At 44.7% G+C, this 23,670-nt stretch overlaps 1 protein-coding gene across 1 annotated transcript in view; it reads left to right on the forward strand.

The window, feature by feature from the left end:
- mogs (mannosyl-oligosaccharide glucosidase) overlaps positions 1-23,670 on the forward strand; it is a 68,231-nt gene that overhangs the window by 8,950 nt on the left and 35,611 nt on the right. The window contains exon 2 of the mRNA XM_033036353.1: positions 3,944-3,988. The gene's annotated coding sequence lies outside the window, so the exon portion shown is untranslated. The remainder of the gene's footprint in view (positions 1-3,943; positions 3,989-23,670) is intronic.

Raw genomic sequence — 23,670 nt, forward strand, 5'->3', positions numbered from 1 at the left:
TATTGTACTGCTGCTGACAACCCAAATTTCCACCAACCCTGGTTGTGTGGCAATAAATTATATCTATCTATCTAAGTGACGTTCCCGAGCTCCGACGTACCCGCTAGGTTCATTGTCCGTGCTTACCACGAGTTTGATTTTTTTAAACTCGGGAGAGCTCTTGGAATGAACTCGTACCGTGGGACAGGGATATCAAGCTGCTATGCTTTCTATGATGCTTCTTTAGAATCTGGTAAGAGTCCTTGGAGACATACCTAATTTAATTAGCCTTCTGACGAAGTGGAGGTGTTCACTTGCTTTCTTGGCCATAGCTTCAAAGTTGTTTAACTTGGATAAGTTGTTGGTGATATTTAAACCAGATAAATGAACCACCTCCCCTTCAGCAGCATTGATGCACACCGTGTAGTCCACCTCATTTCATGAAGTCAATTAGCAGCTCCTTTGTTTTGGCATTGAGGGGGTGGCCGTTGTCCTGACACCATGATGCAAATACTGAATAAAGAAATGGTGGAGAAATTGAATAGGTTTGGTGCATCAAACATCACAGCTGAAGACAGCAGTAATGTGTCAGAAAATCAGTGGATGGAAGTTAATGCAGAGGCTATTACAAAGGAGAAGGTGCTTGGGAAGCTGAGAGGGCTGTGGGTGGATGCCACCAGGACCGGATGGACTGCACCCTAGGCTTCTGAAAGAGGTGGCTTCAGAGATTGTGGAGGCATTAGTTGTGATCTTTCAAGAATTACTAGAGTCAGGAATGGTTCCAGATAATAGGAAAATTGCCAATATTACTTCATTGTTCAAGAAGGGAGCGAGGCCATAGAGGTTAACCTGACTTCCATGGTTGGTAAGATTTTTAGAGTCCAGTGTTAAGGATGAGGTTTCTGAGTTCTCACGCACATGATAAAATAGGCTGGAGTCAGCGTGGTTTCATGAAGAGGAGTTCTTGCCTGACAAATCTGTTGGAATTCTTTGAAAAAGTAAATAGCAGGATAGACAAAGGAGAGTCAGTGGATGTGGGTGGTTTACAAGGATATTCAGAAGACCTTTAATAAGGTGCTGCACCTGAGCCTGCTAAACAAAATGAGAGCCCATGGTATTGGAGGGCAGATACTAGCAGGGATAGCAGGTTGGCTGAATGGCATAAAGCAAAGAGTGGCAATAAAGGGAGTTTTTTCTGGTTAGCTGTCAGTTCCACAGGGGTCAATGTTGGGGCCACTACTCTTCACGTTTTTGGCCAATTTGCAGATGCTACGAAGATAGGTGGAGGGGCAGGTAGTGTAGAGAAAGAAGGGACTCTGCAGAAGGACTTGGACAGGTTGGAAGAGTGGACAGAGAAGAGGCAGATGGAATATAGTGAAGAGTGGAGTCATGCGTTTAGGTAGTAGGAATAAAGGAGTAGACTATTTTCTAAATGTGGAAAGAATTCAGAAATCAGTGGTGCAAAGGGACTTGGGAGTGCTGGTGCAGGATTCTCAAGAGATTAAATTAAAAGTTAAATCGGTAGTAAGGAAGGCAAATGCAATGACAGCATTTATTTCAAGAGGACTAGAATATAAAAACAGGGCTGAGGTGTGATAAGGTGCTGGTCAGACTGCAGTTTTGGGCCTCATATCTGAGGAAGGATGTGCTGGAGTTGGAGAGGGTCCAGAGGAGGTTTGCGAGAATGACCCCAGGGATGAATGGGTTTACATATGATGAGCGTTTGATGGCACTGGGCCTGTACTTGTTCTACGAGTTTAGAACCTCATTGAAACTTACCAAATAGTGAAAGGCCTGGATTAAGTGGATGTGGAGAGGATATTTCCACTAGTGGGAGAGTCCAGGACCAGAGCACCCAGCTTCACAACAAAAGAACGCATCTTTAGAAAGAAAATTAGGAATTTCTTTAGTCATAGGGTGATGAGTTTGTGGAATTCCTTGCCACAGACGGCTGTGGAGGCCAAATCAATCATTCGGTATTTTTAAAGTGGTGATTGACTGACTCCTGATTAGTAAGGGTGTCAAAGGGTACAGGAAGAAGGCAGGAGAATGGAGTTGAAAGGGAAAGATTGGTCAGCTATGATTGAATGGTGAAGTAGACTCAATGGGCTGAATGACCTAATTCTGCCTCTATGACGTTTGAATATATAATTGTATCGACCTCAACACGTTTTTTGGCAGCTTGTTCCGTATATGCATCATCCTCTGATAAATTTGCCCCTCAGTTTCCTGTTAAATCTCTCACCTCAAACCTTTTTTTAGACTCGCCCACCCTGGGGGAAAAAGACTGGCTATTCACCTTACCTATTCCCTTTGTGATTTTATGAATCTCTATAAGGTCAATATGCACCAAGGAAAAGAGAGCCAGCCGATCCAGCCACTTTTCATAACTTAAAGAATATTTGCTGGGCAAATTCATGTGATAGGAGCAGAATTACGCCATTCGGCCCATCGTCTACTCTGTACTGATTGGGGATGATCAGCCATGATCACATTGAATGGCGGTGTTGCCTCGAAGGGCCGAATGGCCTACTCCTGCACCTATTGTCTATTGTCATTCAATCATGTTTGATCTATCTCTCCCTTCTAACCCCATTCTCCTGCCTTCTCCCCATAACCTCTAACACCCACACTAATCAAGAATCTATCTATCTCTGCCTTAAAAATATCCACTGACTTGGCCTCCACAGCCTTCTGTGGCAAATAATTCTACAGATTCACCACCATCTGACTAAAGAAATTTCTCCTTGTTTCCGTTTGAAAAGAAAGTCCTTTAATTCTGTCGCTATGAACTCTAGTCCTCGACTCTCCCACTGGTTTTTACACAGAGGGTTGTGAGTGCCTCAAACACGCGGGTTATACGGAGTAGAACTCAACGGGACGACAGTAAAACTAGTACAATGACTGGGGTGGCGGAGGGATGGAGAGAGGTAAAGCAAGGGTTAGTTGAAGTTAGAGAAATCAATGTTTACATCGCTGGGGTGTAAGCTGCCCAAGCAAAATATGAGGTGCTGTTCCTCCAATATGCGTGTGGCCTCACTCTGACAACGGAGGAGGCCCAGGACAGAAAGGTCAATGTGGGAAGTGGTTGACAACTGGGAAATCACATAGGCCGAGGCAGACTGAGCGAAGGTGTTCAGCAAAACGATGGCTGAGTCTGCACTCAACTAGGGTCATCGTATTAGTTTCACTGTCGTCCTGTTGAGTTTCACTGTCCGTACAACATGTTATCACCGGACCCACAGCCAACAATAGCCATTGTGGAGTTCACCTTTCCCTGATTTATGTTGCTTTCTGCATATCTTCCATTCATTTGTCCCCTTTCCCCTGACTCTCGGTCCAAAACGTCACCTATTCCTTTTCTCCAGAGATGCTGCCTGACCCAACTCTTTGTGTCTTTCTTCAGTTTAAACCAGCACCTATAGTTCCTGGCTACACATCCTGTATCACTCGCTGCCAAATGAAGATAAACGTGCCATACAGCTTCTTCACCACCCTATCTAATTATATTGCTATTTTCATGGAACTATGTATCTGTACCCCTCAGTCTCTCTGCTCTACAACACTCCCCAGGGCCCTACCATATACAAGAAGAGGGTAATGGGAACGTTGGAGGTAACGGTTACTTGAAATAGGGAAACGACCTTCATTGTGCATTAACTCAGCAAAAATAGTTTAATTTATTGTCACGTGTACCCATGTTAAGGTGTCAATGGGTCCAACTCGTCATATTACGTGCTGTTTCGTTGTATGACTCTGACAATATGGATTCAGACATAAGAGAAAATATTTGCAGAAGTGTGGGGTAACAGATGAAAAGGCAACTGATAACATATTTGAAGTGCAAACACAGGCACAGCAAGTCAAATAGCTTGTCTTGTTCTGTGTAATGCTATCATTCTATGAGAGCCAATTAATGTCTATTAACCCGAGCCTGTAATACTTTTTCCCTTTACAATAACAGGCATTAAAGGAAATCCAATCAGTTTAACATCCACTTGCGCACCAGGTAAGACAACACACCAATTCATTTTTGCCATGTAAAACAAGTTTAGTTTATTGTCACCGCACCGAGGTACAGTGAGAAGCTTTTGTTGCGTGCTATCCAGTCAGCAGAAAGACAATACATGATTACAATCGAGCCATTTACAGTGTATGGATACATGATAAGGGCCTGATGGTCTGCATCCCAGGGTCCTCAGGGAGGTGGCTCTAAAAATAGTGAACGCATTGGAGATCATTTTCCAAAGTTCAATAGATTCAGGATCAGTTCCTGTGGATTGGAGGATAGCTAATGTTATCCCACTTTTCAAGAAAGGAGCGAGAGAGAAAAAGGGGAATTACAGACCAGTTAGCCTGACTTCAGTGGTGGGAAAGATGCTGGAGTCAATTATTAAAGAGGTAATAATGGGGCATTTGGATAGCAGTAAAAGAATTAGTAGCAAAGAGTAGGAGTGAACGGGTCCTTTTCAGAATGGCAGACAGTGGCGAGTGGAGTGCCGCAAGGCACGGTGTTGGGGCCGCAACTGTTTACCATATATATTAATGATTTGGAAGAGAGAATTAGGAGCAACACTATCAAGTTTGTGGATGTCACAAAGCTGGGTGGCAGTGTGAATTGTGAAGAGGATGTTAGGAGGTTGCAGGGTAACCTGGACAGGTTGAGTGAGTGGGCAGATGCGTGGCAGATAACCATATAACCATATAACAATTACAGCACGGAAACAGGCCATCTCGACCCCTCTAGTCCGTGCCGAACACATAATCTCCCCTAGTCCCATATACCTGCGCTCAGACCATAACCCTCCATTCCTTTCCCATCCATATAACTATCCAATTTATTTTTAAATGATAAAAACGAACCTGCCTCCACCACCTTCACTGGAAGCTCATTCCACACAGCTACCACTCTCTGAGTAAAGAAGTTCCCCCTCATGTTACCCCTAAACTTCAGTCCCTTAATTCTCAAGTCATGTCCCCTTGTTTGAATCTTCCCTACTCTCAGTGGGAAAAGCTTTTCCACGTCAACTCTGTCTATCCCTCTCATCATTTTAAAAACCTCTATCAAGTCCCCCCTTAACCTTCTGCGCTCCAAAGAATAAAGCCCTAACTTGTTCAACCTTTCTCTGTAACTTAGTTGCTGAAACCCAGGCAACATTCTAGTAAATCTCCTCTGTACTCTCTCTATTTTGTTGACATCCTTCCTATAATTAGGCGACCAAAATTGTACACCATACTCCAGAATTGGCCTCACCAATGCCTTGTACAATTTTAACATTACATCCCAACTTCTATACTCAATGCTCTGATTTATAAAGGCCAGCACACCAAAAGCTTTCTTTACCACCCTATCTACATGAGATTCCACTTTCATGGAACTGTGCACAGTTATTCCCAGATCCCTCTGTTCACCTACATTCTTCAATTCCCTACCATTTACCATGTACGTCCTATTTTGATTTGTCCTGCCAAGATGTAGCACCTCACACTTATCAGCATTAAACTCCATCTGCCATCTTTCAGCCCACTCTTCCAACTGGCATAAATCTCTCTGTAGACTTTGAAACTCTACTTCATTACCCGCAACCCCACCTATCTTAGTATCATCTGCATACTTACTAATCCAATTTACCACACCATCGTCCAGATCATTGATGTACATGACAAACAACAGTGGACCCAACACAGATCCCTGTGGCACCCCACTCGTCACTGGCCTCCAACCTGACAAACAACCATCCACCATTACTCTCTGGCATCTCCCATTCAGCCACTGTTGAATCCATCTTGCTACTCCACCATTAATACCCAACCATTGAACCTTCTTAACCAACCTTCCATGAGGAACCTTGTCAAAGGCCTTACTGAAGTCCATATACACAACATCCACTGCTTTACCCTCATCAATTTCCCGAGTAACATCTTCAAAAAATTCAAGAAGATTAGTTAAACATGACCTTCCAGGCACAAATCCATGTTGACTGTTCCTAATCAGACCCTGTTTATCCAGATGCTTATATATATTATCTCTAAGTATTCTTTCCATTAATTTGCCCACCACTGACGTCAAACTAACAGGTCTATAATTGCTAGGTTTACTCTTAGACCCCTTTTTAAACAATGGAACAACATGCGCAGTACGCCAATCCTCCGGCACTATTCCCGTTTCTAATGACATTTGAAATATTTCTGCCATAGCCCCTGCTATTTCTACACTAACTTCCCTCAATGTCCTAGGGAATATCCTGTCCAGACCTGGAGACTTATCCACTTTTATATTTCTCAAAAGTGTCAGTACTTCCTCTTCTTTGATCCTCATAGTTTCCATAGCTACTCTACTTGTTTCCCTTACCTCACATAATTCAATATCCTTCTCCTTGGTGAATACCGAAGAAAAGAAACTGTTCAATATCTCCCCCATCTCTTTTGGCTCTGCAGATAGTTGGCCACTCTGACTCTCTAATGGACCAATTTTATCCCTCGTTATCCTTTTGCTATTAATATAGCGGTAGAAACCCTTCGGATTTACTTTTACCTTACTTGCCAAAGCAACCTCATATCTTCTTTTAGCTTTTCTAATTTCTTTCTTAAGATTCTTTTTACATTCTTTATACTCCTCAAGCACCTCATTTACTCCATGCTGCCTATAACTATTGTAGATCTCCCTCTTTTTCCGAACCAAGTGTCCAATTTCCCTTGAAAACCATGGCTCTTTACAATTTTTACGATTTCCTTTCAACCGAACAGGGACATAAAGATTCTGTACTCTTAAAATTTCACCTTTAAATGTACTCCATTTCTCTTCCACATCTTTCCCATAAAACAAACTGTCCCAATTTACTCCTTTTAAATCCTTTCGCATCTCCTCAAAGTTAGCTTTTCTCCAATCAAAAATCTCAACCCTAGGTCCAGTTTTGTCCCTCTCCATAATTATATTGAAACTAATGGTATTGTGATCACTGGACCCGAACTGTTCCCCAACGCATACCTCTGCCACCTGACCCATCTCATTTCCTAACAGGAGGTCCAGTACCGCCCCTTCTCTAGTAGGTACTTCTATGTATTGTTGCAAAAAACTATCCTCCACACATTTTACAAACTCCAACCCATCCAGCCCATTTACAGAATGTGTTTCCCAGTCTATGTGTGGAAAATTGAAATCTCCCACAATCACTACCTTGTGCTTACTACTAATATCTGCAATCTCCTTACATATTTGCTCTTCCAATTCTCGCTCCCCATTTGGCGGTCTATAATACACCCCTATAAGTGTTGCTACCCCTTTCCCATTTTTCAGTTCCACCCAAATAGCCTCCCTAGACGAGCCCTCTAATCTATCCTGCCAAAGCACTGCTGTAATATCTTCCCTGATAAGCAATGCAACACCTCCACCTCTTGCCCCTCCAATTCTATCACACCTGAAGCAATGAAATCCTGGAATATTTAGTTTCCAATCACAGCCCTCCTGCAACCATGTTTCACTGATCGCCACAACATCATACTTCCAGGTGTCAATCCAGGCTCTAAGTTCATCCACTTTTCTTACAATGCTCCTAGCATTAAAATATACACATTTAAGAAACCCACCCTCTCTTATTCTCTGATTATTTTCTTTTTCTTCTCTCTCCCCTACATTTTGGGTCAGAGTGCTACCATTCTCTGCCCCCTGCTTCACACACTGACTGCTAGCTTTCCCAATTTGAGTCCCTCCCCCCAACCATACTAGTTTAAAGTCTCCCCAGTAGCCTTTGCAAATCTCCCCGCCAGGATATTGGTCCCCCTTGAGTTCAAGTGCAACCCGTCCTTTCTGTACAGGTCGCACCTTCCCCAAAAGAGGTCCCAATGATCCAGAAACTTGAATCCATACCCACTGCACCAGTCTCTCATCCACGCATTTATCCTCCACCTCGCTCCATTCCTACTCTCACTGTCGCGTGGCACAGGCAGTAATCCTGAGATTGTTACCTTTCCAGTCCTTCTCCTTAACTCTCTACCTAACTCCCTAAATTCTTCTTTCAGGACCTCTTCTCTTTTTTTACCTATGTCGTTGGTACCTATATGCACCACAACCTCAGGCTCCTCTCCCTCCCATTTCAGGATTTCTTGGACACGTTCAGACACATCCCTGACCCTGGCACCAGGGAGGCAAACTACCATCCGGGACTCCTGTCTGCGTCCACAGAATCGCCTATCCGACCCCCTGACTATAGAGTCCCCTATTACAATTGCCCTCCTCTTCTTTTCCTTACCCTTCTGAGCAACAGGACCGGTCTTTGTGCCAGAGGCCCGGCCGCTGTCGCTGCCCCCAGGTAGGCTGTCTCCCCCACCCTTACTCAAACATGAGTACTTATTTTCAAGGTGTACAGCCACCGGGGTACTCACCAGTCCCTGCCTCTGCCCATTGCCCTTCCTAACTGTGACCCAGTTTTCTGTCTCCCGTGGTCTTGGAGTGACCACCTCCCTGTAACTCCTATCTATGACCTCCTCGCTCTCCCTGAGCAGACAGAGGTCATCGAGTTGCTGCTCCAGGTTCCTAACACGGTCCCTTAGGAGCCCCATCTCGACGCACCTGGCGCAGATGTGGACGTCTGGAGAGCACTCAGACTCCATGACCTCCCACATCTGACATCCAGAACAGTAAACTGCCCTGGCCCTCATTCTCCCCCTTTATCCGAATTAGAAGAGCCTTACCCGGGATACAAGCCAATCAGCTGCTTCCTCTGATCCACCAATCAGAGGCTTCCACCAGAATCCTTCTCTGGAAGTGAGATGGAACGTTACAGATTTGGGTACACTTACAGCTGCAGGTAAGTCCTCCTCTCACCAACGGCTCCCCTGGCCTCTGTAGAAGCAAACCCCGCGCTGTATTTATACTTACAGCTGCAGGTAAGTCCTCCTCTCACCAACGGCTCCCCTGGCCTCTGTAGAAGCAAACCCCGCGCTGTATTTATACTTCAAATGCAGATGCAGTATAATATAGGTAAATGAGAGGTTATCCACTTTGGCAGCAAAAACAAGGGGGCAGATTATTATCTCAATGGGGTTAGGTTAGGTAAGGGGGAAGTGCAGCGAGACCTGGGCGTCCTTGAAAGTTGGCTTACAGGTACAGCAGGCAGTGAAGAAAGCTAATGGAATGTTGGCCTTCATAACAAGAGGATTTCAGTACAGGAGTAAGGAGGTTCTTCTGCAGTTGTATAGGGCTCTGGTGAGACCACATCTGGAGTATTGTGTACGGTTTTGGTCTCCTAATTTGAGGAAGGACATTGTTGTGATTGAGGCAGTACAGCGTAGGTTCACGAAATTGATCCCTGGGATGGCGAGAATGTCATATGAGGAAAGATTGAAAAAACTAGGCTTGTATTCACTGGAGATTAGGATGAGGGGAGATCTTATAGAAACATATAAAATTATAAAAGGACTGGTCAAGCTAGATGCAGGAAAAATGTTCCCAATGTTGGGCGAGTCCAGAACCAGGGGCCACAGTCTTAGAATAAAGGGGAGGTCATTTAAGACTGAGGTGAGAAAAAACCTTTTCACCCAGAGAGACTAGGGGCTAGTGGTATCAAGGGATATGGGGAGAAGGCAGGCACGGGTTATTGATAGGGGCGATCAGCCATCAGAGGCGGACTGGGTCTAAAAATATTGGTTGCCAGGAGACAAAGGGGGCCCACTTCATCAGGGGCCCACTTGCCATTGGGCAAGCTGACACCCTGGCCAGTCAGCCGCTGTCAGCCATGATCACATTGAATGGCGGTGCTGGCTCGAAGGGCCGAATGGCCTCCTCCTGCACCTATTTTCTATGTTTCTATGTTTTCTAAGGCTTTGTGCTGAAAAAACTGACGGCAGAGGGAGATGAGGCATCTTGCAGCAAGTAAGAATCTGTTTTTTTAAATAATAAATGTTTTTGAAAATCAGCGGGAAGAAGTTACAGAGTTGCTTTTTCAGAGTTGCTAACTGTGGAGGCGGGACATTAGCGTGCAGCAGGCGTGGGGGCCTAGCTAGAAAGTGTTTGGAGCAAATAAAAGGGAAGCAAGTACCAGCGGAGCGGCCATGTTGAGGGGAGCGGCCATGTTGAGGAAAAGTACATCCTGAGGCTTTGGTGGATAAAGTCATCTGGACCAGATGGACTGTACCCTAGGGTTCTGAAAGAGGCGGCTCCAGAGATTGTCGTTGTGGGCGCTGCGAGACTGCTGTCCTGCCAGCAGCATGTTCGTCATTTCTACTTTTTTTGTTTTTTAGTGTGTCCAAATGTGTGTTTTAATGTCTCTTGGTGTATCTTGTATGGGGGTTAGTGAGTTGGGGGTAAGGGGGGAACTGCTTTCAGTCGCCTCCATGGAAAGGCGACTTTTTCCATGTCGTCTCCATCACGGCCTAACACCATGGATTGAAGCGACCTTTCCCGGAGTCGGGCTCGTGGCTGGTAACATCCTGAAGCCGCAGTATGCGGAGCTTAGAAACATAGAAAATATGTGCAGGAGTAGGCCATTCGGCCCTTCGAGCCTGCACCGCCATTCAATATGATCATGGCTGATCATTTACCAACTCTGTATCCTGTACCTGCCTTCTCTCCATACCCCCTGATCCCTTTAGCCACATCTCTCTTAAATATAGCCAATGAACTGGCCTCAACTACCTTCTGTGGCAGGGAGTTCCAGAGATTCACCACTCTCTGTGTGAAAAATGTTTTTCTCATCTCGGTCCTAAAGAATTTCCCCCTTATCCTTAAAATGTGACCCCTTGTCCTGGAGCTTCTAGGCGTGGCGTGGACTTAACATCTGGAGCCTGGTGTTCCCGGGGATAGCCGGAGCAGAGCTCCGACCGCCGGCCTGCGGCCTACAACATCCTGAAGCCGCGGCCTCCGGTACGAAAGTGCCGATTCGGGACTTACAAGCCGCGAAGTGTGTTCGACCGACCCGACGTCGGAGTTTCAACCATCCCGACGAGAGGGCCTGTATATCGCCCGTCCGTAGCGGCGACTGTGGAGGTTTATGGCCCCGACCACGGGTGAACAATGGAGGAGGACTGACTGTACTTTGTGCCTTCCACCACTGTGCTGGCAGGACAGCCGTCTCGCAGAGCCACCACCGACATCTCATGAAGTCGCCTCTATCAGAACCTTAGGGTGCAGTCCATCTGGTCCAGATAACTTTATCCACCAAAGCCGCAAGATGTACTTTTCCTCCATATGGCTATGGTGGATGTTTGTGTTTCATTTTATTGTGTGTTCTTTTTGATTGCATCGCTGCTGGCAAATTTATTTCACTGCACTTATATGTGTATGTGATGAATAAAACTGATTGATTGATTGAGATTGTGGCATTAGTAGCGATATTTCAGGAATGACGTGTCAGGAGTGGTTCCAGACGATTCACTGTGATGGATGTTTGTATAAATTGTGTTAAGTGTGTGTCTTGAGTTTTTTTGTAATTGTAAGACTGTAGAAAATGCAATTTCGTTCAAATCAATCTGTTTGAATGACAATTAAAGGCATTCTATTCTATTCTATTCTGAAATGCGTGAGACTCACGCTCAATGCGTGAGTTGCCAGCCCTGTAAGAATAAAAGCGTAGATTATTTTCTAAATGGAGAGAGAATCCAGAAATCGGAGGTGCAAAGGGACTTGGAAGTGCTGGTGTAGGATTCCCAAAAAGTTAATTTGCAAGTCGAATCAGCAGTAAGGAAGGCAAATTCAATGCTAGCATTTATATCAAGAGAACTGGAATACAAAAACAGAGATGTAATATGGAAGCTCAGGCTGCATTTGGAGTACCGTGAGCAATTTCGGGCCCCATATCTGAGGAAGGATGTGCTGGCTCTGGAGAGGGTCCAGAGGAGGTTTACAAGAATCAATGGGTTAGCATATGCTGAGTGTTTCACGGCACTGGGCCTGTACTCGCTGGAGTTTAGAAGGTTGAGGGGGAACCTCATTGAAGCTTACAGAATAATGAAATGCATAGATAGAGTGGATGTGGAAAGGATGTTTCCACTGGTGGGAGAGTCTAGGACCAGATGTCATAGCCTCAGAATTAGACAATAGGTGCAGGAGTAGGCCATTCAGCCCTTCGAGCCAGCACCGCCATCCACTGTGATCATGGCTGATCATCCAGAGGCGGTACCCTGTTCCTGCCATCTCCCCATATCCCCTGACTCAGCTATCTTTAAGAACTTTATCTAACTCTCTCTTGAAAGCATCCAGAGAATTGGCCCCACTGCTTTCCGAGGCAGAGTATTCCACAGATTCACAAATCTCTGTGTGAAAAAAGTTTTCCTCATCTCCGTTCTAAATGGCTTACCACTTATTCTTAAACTGTGGACCCTGGTTCTGGACTCTCCCAACATCGGGAACATGTTTCCTGCCTCTAGTGTGTCCAAAACCTTAATAATCTTATATGTTTCAATAAGATATCCTCTCATCCTTCAAAATTCCAGAGTGTACAAGCCCAGCCGCTCCATTCTATCAACATTTGACAGTCCCGCCATCCCGGATATTAACCTCGTGAACCTACACTGCACTCCCTCAATAGCAAGAATGTCCTTCGATAAATTTGGAGACCAAAACTGCACACAATACTCTAGGTGTGGTCTCACTAGTGCCCTGTACAACTGCAGAAGGACCTCTTTGCTCCTATACTCAACCACTCTTGTTATTAAGGCCAACATGCCATTCGCTTTCTTCACTGCCTGCTGTACCTGCATGCTTGCTTTCGGTCACTGATGAACAAGGACCCCCAGATCTCGTTGTACTTTCCCTTTTCCCAACTTGACACCATTCAGATAATAATCTGCCTTCCTGTTTTTGCCACCGAAGTGGATAACCTCACATTAAACTGCATCTGCCATGCATCTGCCCACTCACCCAACCTGTCACCCTGCATCCTCATAGCATCCTCCTCACAGTTCACACAGCCACCCAACTTTGTGCCATCTGCAAATTTGCTAATGTTACTTTTAATTCCTTCATCTAAATCATTAATGTATATTGTAAATAGCTGTGGCCCCAGCACCGAGCCTTCTGGTACCCCACTAGTCACTGCCTGCCATTCTGAAAGGGACCTGTTAATCCCTACTCTTTGTTTCCTGTCTGTCAACCAATTTTCTATCCATGTCAGTACCCTATCCCCAATACCAAGTGCTCTAATTTTGCCCACTAATCTCCTATGTGGGACTTTATCAAATGCTTTCTTAAGTCTAGGTACATTACATCCACTGGCTCTCCCTTGTCCATTTTCCTAGTTGCATCCTCAATTAAAGGGCATTCTTTTAGAAAGGAGCTGAGGAAGAACTTCTTTAGTCAGAGGGTAGGTAATCTGTGGAAATCATTTCTACAGAGGGCTGTGGAGGCCGAAATAGTGGATATTTTTAAGGCAGAAATTAGCGAATTCTTGATTCGAACGAGTAACAAGGATTATGAGAAGGGGATTATGAGAAAAATGGGATTAGGAAGTAGAAATCAGCCATGATTGAATGGCGGAGTAGACTCGATGGGCCGAATGGCCTCATTCTACCCCTATAACTTGTGAACTTGTTAATCTGACATCGGTTGGTAAGATTTTAGAGTCCATTGTAAAAGATGAGGCTATGGAGTACTTAGAAGTTCACGATAAAATATGCCGAATTCAGTATGGCTTTGTGAAGAGGAGATCTTGCTTGATGATTGTGCTGGAATTCTTTGAAAGAGTAAATAGCAGGACAGGCGGTGGATGTTGTTTACCTAGATTTTCAAAAAGCCTTTGATAAGGTGCCACACGTGAGGCTGCTAAGGAAGATGAGAGCCCACGGTATCAAAGTGCAGATACTAGCATGGATAGCAGGTTGGCTGGATGGCAGAAGACAAAGAGTGGCAATAAAGGGGGCTTTTTCTGGTTGGCTGCCAGTGACTAGTGGAGTTCCACAGGGGTCGGTGCTGGGGCCACTACTCTTCACATTGTATATTAATGATTTGGACGAGGGGATTGAAAGCTTTGTGGCCAAGTTTGCGAATGATACGAAAATAGGTGAAGGGGCAGGTAGTGTAGAGAAAGCGGGGGACTCAAGAAGGACTTGGACAGGTTGGTAGATGGAATATAGTGTAGCAAAGTGTGGAGTCATGCATTTTGGTAGTAGGAATAAAGGCATAGATTATTTTCTAAATGAGGAGAGAATCCAAAATTGGAGGCACGAAGGGACTTGGGAGAGCTGGTACAGGATTCCCACAAATTTAATCTGTAAGTCGAATCGGTAATAAAGAAAGCAAACTCAATGCTAGCATTTATTTCAAGAGGGCTAGAATACAAACACGGGGATGTAATGTTGAGGCTCTATAAGGCGCTGGTCAGGCTGTATTTGTAATGTTGTGCGCAATTTTGGGCACCATATCTGAGGAAGGATGTGCTGGCTCTGGAGAGGGTCCAGGGGAGGTTTACAATATTGATCCCAGGAATGAGTAGGTCCTAACATATGATAAGTGGTTGACTGTACTGGGCCTGTACTCATAGAAACATAGAAAATAGGTGCAGGAGTAAGCCATTCAGCCCTTCGAGCCACCACTACCATTCAATATGATCGAGGCTGATCATCCAGAATCAGTACCCTGCTCCTGCTTTCTCCCCACATCCCATCATTCCGTTAGCCCTAAGAGCTATATCCAATTCTCTCTTGAATACTAGTGAATTGGCATCCACTGCCTTCTTTGGCAGAGAATTCCATGATTCTCCACACCACCCTGGCCACGCACTCATTTCACCATTGCCACCGGGAAGAAGATACAGGAGCTATTGTGTTGTGCTGCAGCAAGTAAGAATTTCATTGTTCTATCTGGGATATATGACAATAAAACACTCTTGACTCTTGAGATTCACTACTCTCTGCGTGAAAAGGTTTTTCCTCAACTCAGTCCTAAATGGCCTACCCCTTATTCTTAAACTGTGGCCCCTGGTTCTGCACTCCCCCAACATCGGGAACATTTTCACTGCGTCTCAAAATGATGAAGCCGAATAAAGTTACAAAAATAAGAAGAAATTAAAATAGGTTTCTGGGCTAGCTTACAGCTTATATTTAGTGTCAAATTAGGCTTGCCTCAGGTTGCAGTGTGTGGGATAATAAGTACCATAACATTGTCTCCCAAGTGAGGAAGTGACAGAGAAAGAAACAGCTAGTCACATCTTTGAAGTAAGATGCCGTAAACCAAATGACCAATGTTTAGGAGGGGCGAAGTGATGAGAGAGGATCCAGGGAAGTGGAAAGATAAGATGCCATAAACCAAATGGCCTATGTTTATGAAGGACCAAGTGACGAGAGAGGATCCAGGGAAGTGGAAAGATAAGATGCCATAAAACAAATGGCCTATGTTTATGAAGGACCAAGTGACAGAGAGGAAACAGCGAAAGAGCTAGGGTGATCTCTTTGAAGATAAAATGACCTAAAAGCAAATGGCCAATGTTTTTAGTATATCTTCTACCATGTAAACAAAGGGCCTTTGATGTGATGCCTTTTCCTGTACCTCTGACCATGATTAATGTCTGTGGAATGTGCTAAGGTGACAAAGAAACACTATATAATGCGATGTAATTCTGTTGTTCAGAGAAGGGGACCGAGGACAGTCGAGTGTCTATATTGGTCACTTAGCTGGAATTCTCGCTCCCTTCCATCGGCCGATGTTAAGTAAAGTTTTGAACTGGTCTACCAAACAGTTGTGTGGTGTCTGTTTATTAAGAAGCGAACCTGGTTTAGTAGTTATAAAAGTAACTTTTTTAAAACCTTTAAGAATTGTTTCTATAAAATCATCTCATCTTTCTAAATTCCTGTGAACATCGCTGGAGTTTAGGATGAGGGGGGGACCTCATTGAAACTTACCGGAACAAGTACACTTAAGTACACCCCAGCATTCAATCATGGCAGAGATCAGCCATGATTGAATGGCGGAGTAGACTCGATGGGCCGAATGGCCTAATTCTAGGCTATTCTGGATTTAGTGTTATGTTGTGGCGCCACCTGGGGGTTTGGCCACTTACTGGGCGAACCCTCGGCCCTAGGACTGGCAGCGTCATGTGACTGTGTTTGGCGGGAAGAGGTCGTCACATGGCTTAGGGGCGTGCCTTGATATATATATGTGAAGAACCCTCCCAGTCGCATGTGAACTGATTCTCTGTTTAACACAATAAAGATCACTTTGTTTTACAACACGTCTCACTATAATGTATTGAACCAGATTTGATAAGGGAACTCAAGGTAAAGCAACCATGAGAACGTAGCGACCACAACATGATGTTTTAATCTGTAATTTGAGATGGAGAAGGTGAAATTGGATGTGTCGGTATTGCGGCCGGGCAAAGTGGATACAGAGGCATGAGGGTGGAGCTGGAAAGGTGGAACAGCAATGGCAGGAATTTATGGGTAGGAGGAAGGACATCCTTGTGATTGAGGCAGTGCAGCGTAGATTCACGGGGTTAATCCCCGGGATGGCGGGACTGTCATATGAGGAAAGATTGGAAAGACTAGGCTTGTATTTAGAAGGATGAGAGGGTATCTTATAAAAACATATAAAATTATAAAAGGACTGGACAAGCTAGATGCAGGAAAAAATGGCCCCAATGTTTTGGTGAGTCCAGAACCAGGGGCCCCAGTCTAAGAATAAAGGGGAGGCCATTAAAACTGAGATGAGACAAAACTTTTTCACCCAGAGAGTTGTGAATTTGTGGAATTCTCTGCCACAGAAGGCAGTAGATGAATTAAAAAGAGAATTAGATGGAGCTCTAGGGGCTAGCGGAATCAAGGGATATGGGGAGAAGGCAGGCATGGGTTACTGATTGTGGATGATCAGCCATGATCACAATGAATAGCGGTGCTGGCTCGAAGGGCCAAATGGCCTCCTCCTGCACCTATTTTCTATGTTTCTAATCCAGAAGATGCAGGATCTTTTCACAAAGAGGAAGAAAGATTCTAGGGGGAGAAAGAGGCGACCGTGGCTGACATGGGAAGTCAAGAACAGTAAAAACTAAAAGAGAAGGCGTATAACATAGGAAAGATTAATGGGAAGCCAGAGAATAGGGAAGTTTTAAAGAACAACAGAAGGTAACTAAAAAAGCAACCTTCAATACGATAGTCCCCACCAGACTTGCTGAGAAGCTATTGGAACTGGGGCTAAACACCCCCGTGTGCCTGGGTCCTGGACTTTCTCACCACCAGGCCCCAGGTAGTCAAGATGGGAGGAAATACATCGAACACCCTCACCCTGAACCCAGGATCCCCCCAGGGTTGCGTCCTCAGCCCCCTACTGTACTCCCTGTACACACATGACTGTGTGGCTAGGTTCAGCTCCAACTCTATAATCAAGTTTGCTGATGATACTGTGGTGTTGGGCCTGATCTCCGATAACGATGAGAAGGCCTACCGGGAGGAATTGGCTGATCTGGCACTCTGGTGTCAGGACAACAGCCTCCTCTTGAATGCCATAAAAACTAAGGAGATGATTGTGGACTTTAGAAGGCACAACATCCGAGGACGTACACGCCACTGGAGATAAATGGGGATACTGTGGATAGGGTGAGCTGTTTTAAATACCTGGGAGTCCACATCACAGAGGATCTGACATGGACATCACACACTGCCGCACTGGTGAGTAAGGCAAGGTAGCGCCTTTACCACCTCAGGCAGCTGAGGAAATTCAGAATCTCTCTGAGGATCCTTCAGTGCTTCTACTCATGGGCTGTAGAAAGCATCTTGTCCGGCAACATCACAATTTGGTTTGGGAACTGCTCTGCGGAGGACAAGAAGGCTCTGCAGAGAGTAGTGCGTTTGACCAAACGCACTATGGGAACTACACTCGCCCCCCTGCAGGAACTATACATCAAAAGGTGCAGATCCAGAGCCAGCAACATAATGGGAGACCCCTTCCACCCCAGCAACAGACTGTTCCAGCTGCTACAGGTCAGGCAAACGCCTCCGCTGTCACACTGTGAAAACAGAGAGGATGAGACGGAGTTTCTTCCCACAGGCCATCAGGACTGTAAACTCTTATCTCACCAGGGACTAACTTGCCATACCAATTTACTGTTGTGTTGTGTCTTTTCAAAATTGCTGTTTTTTTCTAATATGTAAATACTGATTCTGTTCTATTCTGTTCTGTAGTTTTTGCACAATCCGCAGGCATTGCAACTTTCATTTAATTGCACATCTTGTATGTGTATGTGTGACAAATAAACGTGACTTGACTTGAAATACGAAGATAAGCCAGCCAATAATATAAAAGAGGATAGCAAACAGTATATAAAGAGTAAGAAAGAGGCAAGAGTGCCGTCAAACGCCCATCATATGTTAATAATAATAATAATAATAATGGATGGGATTTATATAGCACCTTTCTAATACTCAAGGCGCTTTACATCGCATTATTCATTCACTTCTCAGTCACAATCGGTGGTGGTAAGCTACTTCTGTAGCCACAGCTGCCCTGGGGCAGACTGATGGAAGCGTGGCTGCCAATCTGCGCCTACGGCCCCTCCGACCACCACCAATCACTCACACACATTCACACACAGGCAAAGGTGGGTGAAGTGTCTTGCCCAAGGACACAACGACAGTATGCACTCCAAGCGGGATTCGAACTGGCTACCTTCCGGTCGCCAGCCGAACACTTAGCCCATTGTGCCATCTGTCGTCCTAAATATGTTAACCCCACATCCACTCCATCCAGGCCTTTCACTATTTGGTACGTTTCATCCTAAACTCCAGCGAGTACAGGCCCAGTACCATCAAACGCCCATCATATGTTAACCCAATCATTCCTGGGATCATTTTCGTAAACCTCCTCTGGACCCTCTCCAATGCCATCACATCCTTCCTCAGATTTGAGGCCCAAAACGGCTCACAATATTCCAAAGGCAGTCTGATCAGCGCCTTGTAGAAATTCAGCATTACATCCCTGTTTTTGTATGCTAGTCCTCTCCAAATAAATGCGTTTGCCTTCCGTATTACCGATTCAACATACAAATCAACTTTTGGGGAATCCTGCACCAGCGCTCCCAAGTCCCTTTGCACCTGTGATTTCTGAATTCTCTCCCCATTTAAAAATAGTCTACACCTTTAGTTTCCTGAAGCTGAGGACCAGCCCATTCATCTTGCTGACATTGAAGGAGAGCTTGTTGTCTTAACATCATGTTCTCTATTTGTTGCTGTACTCACCCCATCAGTCGTTGCAGACAAGACATAATCCTTCCGCAGTTTTCGCCACCTCCAATGGAATCCCAACACTAGTCACATCTTCCCATCTCCACCCCTTTCTGCCTTCCGCAGAAAGCGTTCCCTCCGCAACTCCCTGGTTAACATCCCTTCCCTTCCCAGGTATCTTCCCCTGCAACCACAGAAGATGCAACACCTGTCCCTATACCTCCTCCCTCGACTCTGTCCAGACAGTCCTTGCAGGTTAGGCAGAGGTTCACTTGCACCTCCTCCAACCTCATCCACTGTATCCGTTGTGCAAGATGGGGACTCATACATCAGCGAGACCAAACGCAGACTGGGCGATCATTTTGCTGAACACCTTCGCTCAGTCCGCCTGAACCTACCTGATCTCCGAGTTGCTGGACACTTTCATTCTGCCTCAAGTCCTGGCAACATCCTCATAAATCTTCAATGGAACCTTTCTAGCCTAACATTTCCTATGACATGGTGCCCAAAACTGAACACAATACCCCAGATGTGGCCTCACCAATGTCTTGTACAACTGTAACACAACCTCCCAACTTCTACACTCACTACTGATAACGGCCAATGTGCCAAAAAGCCTTCTTTGACCACCTGATCTACCTGCGACTCCACCTTCAAGGAACCATGAAGCTGCTCTAGATCCCTCTGCTCCACAACACTACCCAGAGCCCTACAATTCACTGTGTAGGTCCTGCCCATGTTAGACTTCCCAAAATGCAATCTCACACTTTTATGCATTAAAAACCATTCCTCAGCCCACCTGACCAAGATCCTGCTGCAATTTTGATAACCTTCTTATCAAGAAGGCAGAGATATTAATGTAATTAATCAAGTACTCATCTGTTTTGACTGAGAACTTCATGGAAGCTCAGGAATTGAGGCAGAGTGTGCCTCAATTTCTGGAATTGTGATGTCTTAGATAATATAACAATTGCTAAAGAGGAGGTTTTATAATGCAATGAGGTGGATAGATCCCCAGGCCTGACTAGGTGCATCCTTGGACCCTGTGGGAAGGGTCTCAAACTATCTTTGATCAGACTTTACTCTGTTTATCTTGTCCTAAACATTATTCACGTTCTTCGCTTTATCATGTATCTGTACACTGTGGACGACTCCATTGTAATCATGTATTGTCTTTCTGCTTACTAGTTCACACACAACAAAAGCTTTTCACTGTACCTCGATACACGTGGCAATAAACTAAAGTCCTAGGAATGAGTAGAATCTGAGAATGAGCTGTTGACGGCACTGGGCCTGTACTCGCTGGAGTTTATAAGAATGAGGGGGGGGACCTCATTGAAACGTACAGAAATAGTGAAAGACTTGGATAGAGTGGATATAACCATATAACCATATAACAATTACAGCATGGAAACAGGCCATCTCGGCCCTACAAGTCCGTGCCGAACAATTATTTTCCCTTACTCCCACCTGCCTGCACTCATACCATAACCCTCCATTCCCTACTCATCCATATGCCTATCCAATTTATTATGATGTGCAGAGGATGTTTCCACTAGTGGGAGTCTAGGACCAGAGGTCATAGACTAAGAATTAAAGGATGTTCTTTTAACATAGAAACATAGAAAATAGGTGCAGGAGGAGGCCATTCGACCCTTCAAGCCAGGACCGCCATTCATTGTGATCATGGCTGAACATCCACAATCAGTAACCTGTGCCTGCCTTCTCCCCGCACCCCTTGATTATGCTAGCCCCAAGAGCTCTATCTAACTCTCTTTTAAATTCATCCAGTGAATTGGCCTCCACTGCCCTCTGTGGCAGCGAATTCCACAAATTCACAACTCTCTGGGGGAAAATCATCTCAGTTTTAAATGGCCTCCTCTTTATTCTTAGACTGTGGCCCCTGGTTCTGGACGCCCCCAACATTTGGGAACTTTTTTCCTGCATCTAGCATGTCCTGTCCTTTTATAATTTTATATGTTTCTATAATTACTGATTACTGCCTGTGCCACGCGACAGTGAGAGTAGGAATGGAGCGAGGTGGAGGATAAATGAGTGGATGAGAGACTGGTGCAGTGGGTATGGATTCAAGTTTCTGGATCATTGGGACCTCTTTTGGGGAAGGTGCGACCTGTACAGAAGGGACGGGTTGCACTTGAACTCGAGGGGGACCAATATCCTGGCGGGGAGATTTGCAAAGGCTACTGGGGAGACTTTAAACTAGTATGGTTGGGGGGAGGGACTCAAATTGGGAAAGCTAGCAGTCAGTGTGTGAGGCAGGAGGCAGAGAATGGTAGCACTCTGCTCCAAAATATAGGGGAGAGAGAAGAAAAAGAAAATAAACAGAGAATAAGAGAGGGTGGGTTTCTTAAATGTATATATTTTAATGCTAGGAGCATTGTAAGAAAGGTGGATGAACTTAGAGCCTGGATTGACACCTGGAAGTATGATGTTGTGGCGATCAGTGAAACATGGTTGCAGGAGGGCTGTGATTGGAAACTAAATATTCCAGGATTTCATTGCTTCAGGTGTGATAGAATTGGAGGGGCAAGAGGTGGAGGTGTTGCATAGCTTATCAGGGAAGATATTACAGCAGTGCTTTGGCAGGATAAATTAGAGGGCTCGTCTAGAGAGGCTATTTGGGTGGAACTGAGAAATGGGAAAGGGGTAGCAACATTTATAGGGGTATATTATAGACCGCCAAATGGGGAGCGAGAATTGGAAGAGCAAATATGTAAGGAGATAGCAGATATTAGTAGTAAGCACAAGGTAGTGATTGTGGGAGGATTCAATTTTCCACACATAGACTGGGAAACAAATTCTGTAAATGGGCTGGATGGGTTGGAGTTTGTAAAATGTGTGCAGGATAGTTTTTTGCAGCAATACATAGAAATACCTACTAGAGAAGGGGCGGTGCTGGACTTCCTGTTAGGAAATGAAACGGGTCAGGTGGCAGAGGTATGCGTTGGGGAACAGTTCGGGACCAGTGATCACAATACCATTAGTTTCAATATAATTATGGAGAGGGTCAGAACTGGACCTAGGGTTGTGATTTTTGATTGGAGAAAGGCTAACTTTGAGGAGATGCGAAAGGATTTAAAAGGAGTAAATTGGGACAGTTTGTTTTATGGGAAAGATGTGGAAGAGAAATGGAGGACATTTAAAGGTGAAATTTTAAGAGTACAGAATCTTTATGTCCCTGTTCGGTTGAAAGGAAATAGTAAAAATTGGAAAGAGCCATGGTTTTCAAGGGAAATTGGACACTTGGTTCGGAAAAAGAGAGTTCTACAATAATTATAGGCAGCATGGAGTAAATGAGGTGCATGAGGAGTATAAAGAATGTAAAAAGAATCTTAAGAAAGAAATTAGAAAAGCTAAAAGAAGATATTAGGTTGCTTTGGCAAGTAAGGTGAAAGTAAATCCAAAGGGTTTCTACAGCTATATTAATAGCAAAACGATAACGAGGGATAAAATTGGTCCATTAGAGAGTCAGAGTGGACAGCTATCTGCAGAACCAAAAGAGATGGGGGAGATATTGAACAATTTCTTTTCTTCGGTATTCACCAAGGAGAAGGATATTAAATTATGTGAGGTAAGGGAAACAAGTAGAGTAGCTATGGAAACTATGAGATTCAAAGAAGAGGAAGTACTGACACTTTTGAGAAATATAAAAGTGGATAAGTCTCCAGGTCTGGACAGGATATTTCCTAGGACATTGAGGGAAGTTAGTGTAGAAATAGCAGGGGCTTTGACAGAAATATTTCAAATGTCATTAGAAACGGGAATAGTGCCGGAGGATTGGCGTACTGCGCATGTTGTTCCATTGTTTAAAAAGGGGTCTAAGAGTAAACTTAGCAATTATAGACCTGTTAGTTTGACGTCAGCGGTGGGCAAATTAATGGAAAGGGTACTTAGAGATAATATATATAAGCATCTGGATAAACAGGGTCTGATTAGGAACAGTCAACATGGATTTGTGCCTGGAAGGTCATGTTTGACTAATCTTCTTGAATTTTCTGAAGAGGTTACTCGGGAAATTGATGAGGGTAAAGCAGTGGATGTTGTATATATGGACTTCAGTAAGGCCTTTGACAAGGTTCCTCACGGAAGGTTGGTTAAGAAGGTTCAATTGTTGGGTATTAATGGTGGAGTAGCAAGATGGATTCAACAGTGGCTGAATTGTAGATGCCAGAGAGTAATGGTGGATGGTTGTTTGTCAGGTTGGAGGCCAGTGACTGGTGGGGTGCCACAGGGATCTGTGTTGGGTCCACTGTTGTTTGTCATGTACATCAATGATCTGGATGATGGGGTGGTAAATTGGATTAGTAAGTATGCAGATGATACTAAGATAGGTGGGGTTGTGGATAATGAAGTAGATTTTCAAAGTCCACAGAGAGATTTATGCCAGTTGGAAGAGTGGGCTAAAAGATGGCAGATGGAGTTTAATGCTGATAAGTGTGAGGTGCTGCATCTTGGCAGGACAAATCAAAATAGGACGCACATGGTAAACGGTAGGGAATTGAAGAATGTAGGTGAACAGAGGGATCT

This window comes from Amblyraja radiata, chromosome 1 (genome assembly GCF_010909765.2).
Source record: "Amblyraja radiata isolate CabotCenter1 chromosome 1, sAmbRad1.1.pri, whole genome shotgun sequence".
Lineage (NCBI taxonomy): Eukaryota > Metazoa > Chordata > Chondrichthyes > Rajiformes > Rajidae > Amblyraja > Amblyraja radiata.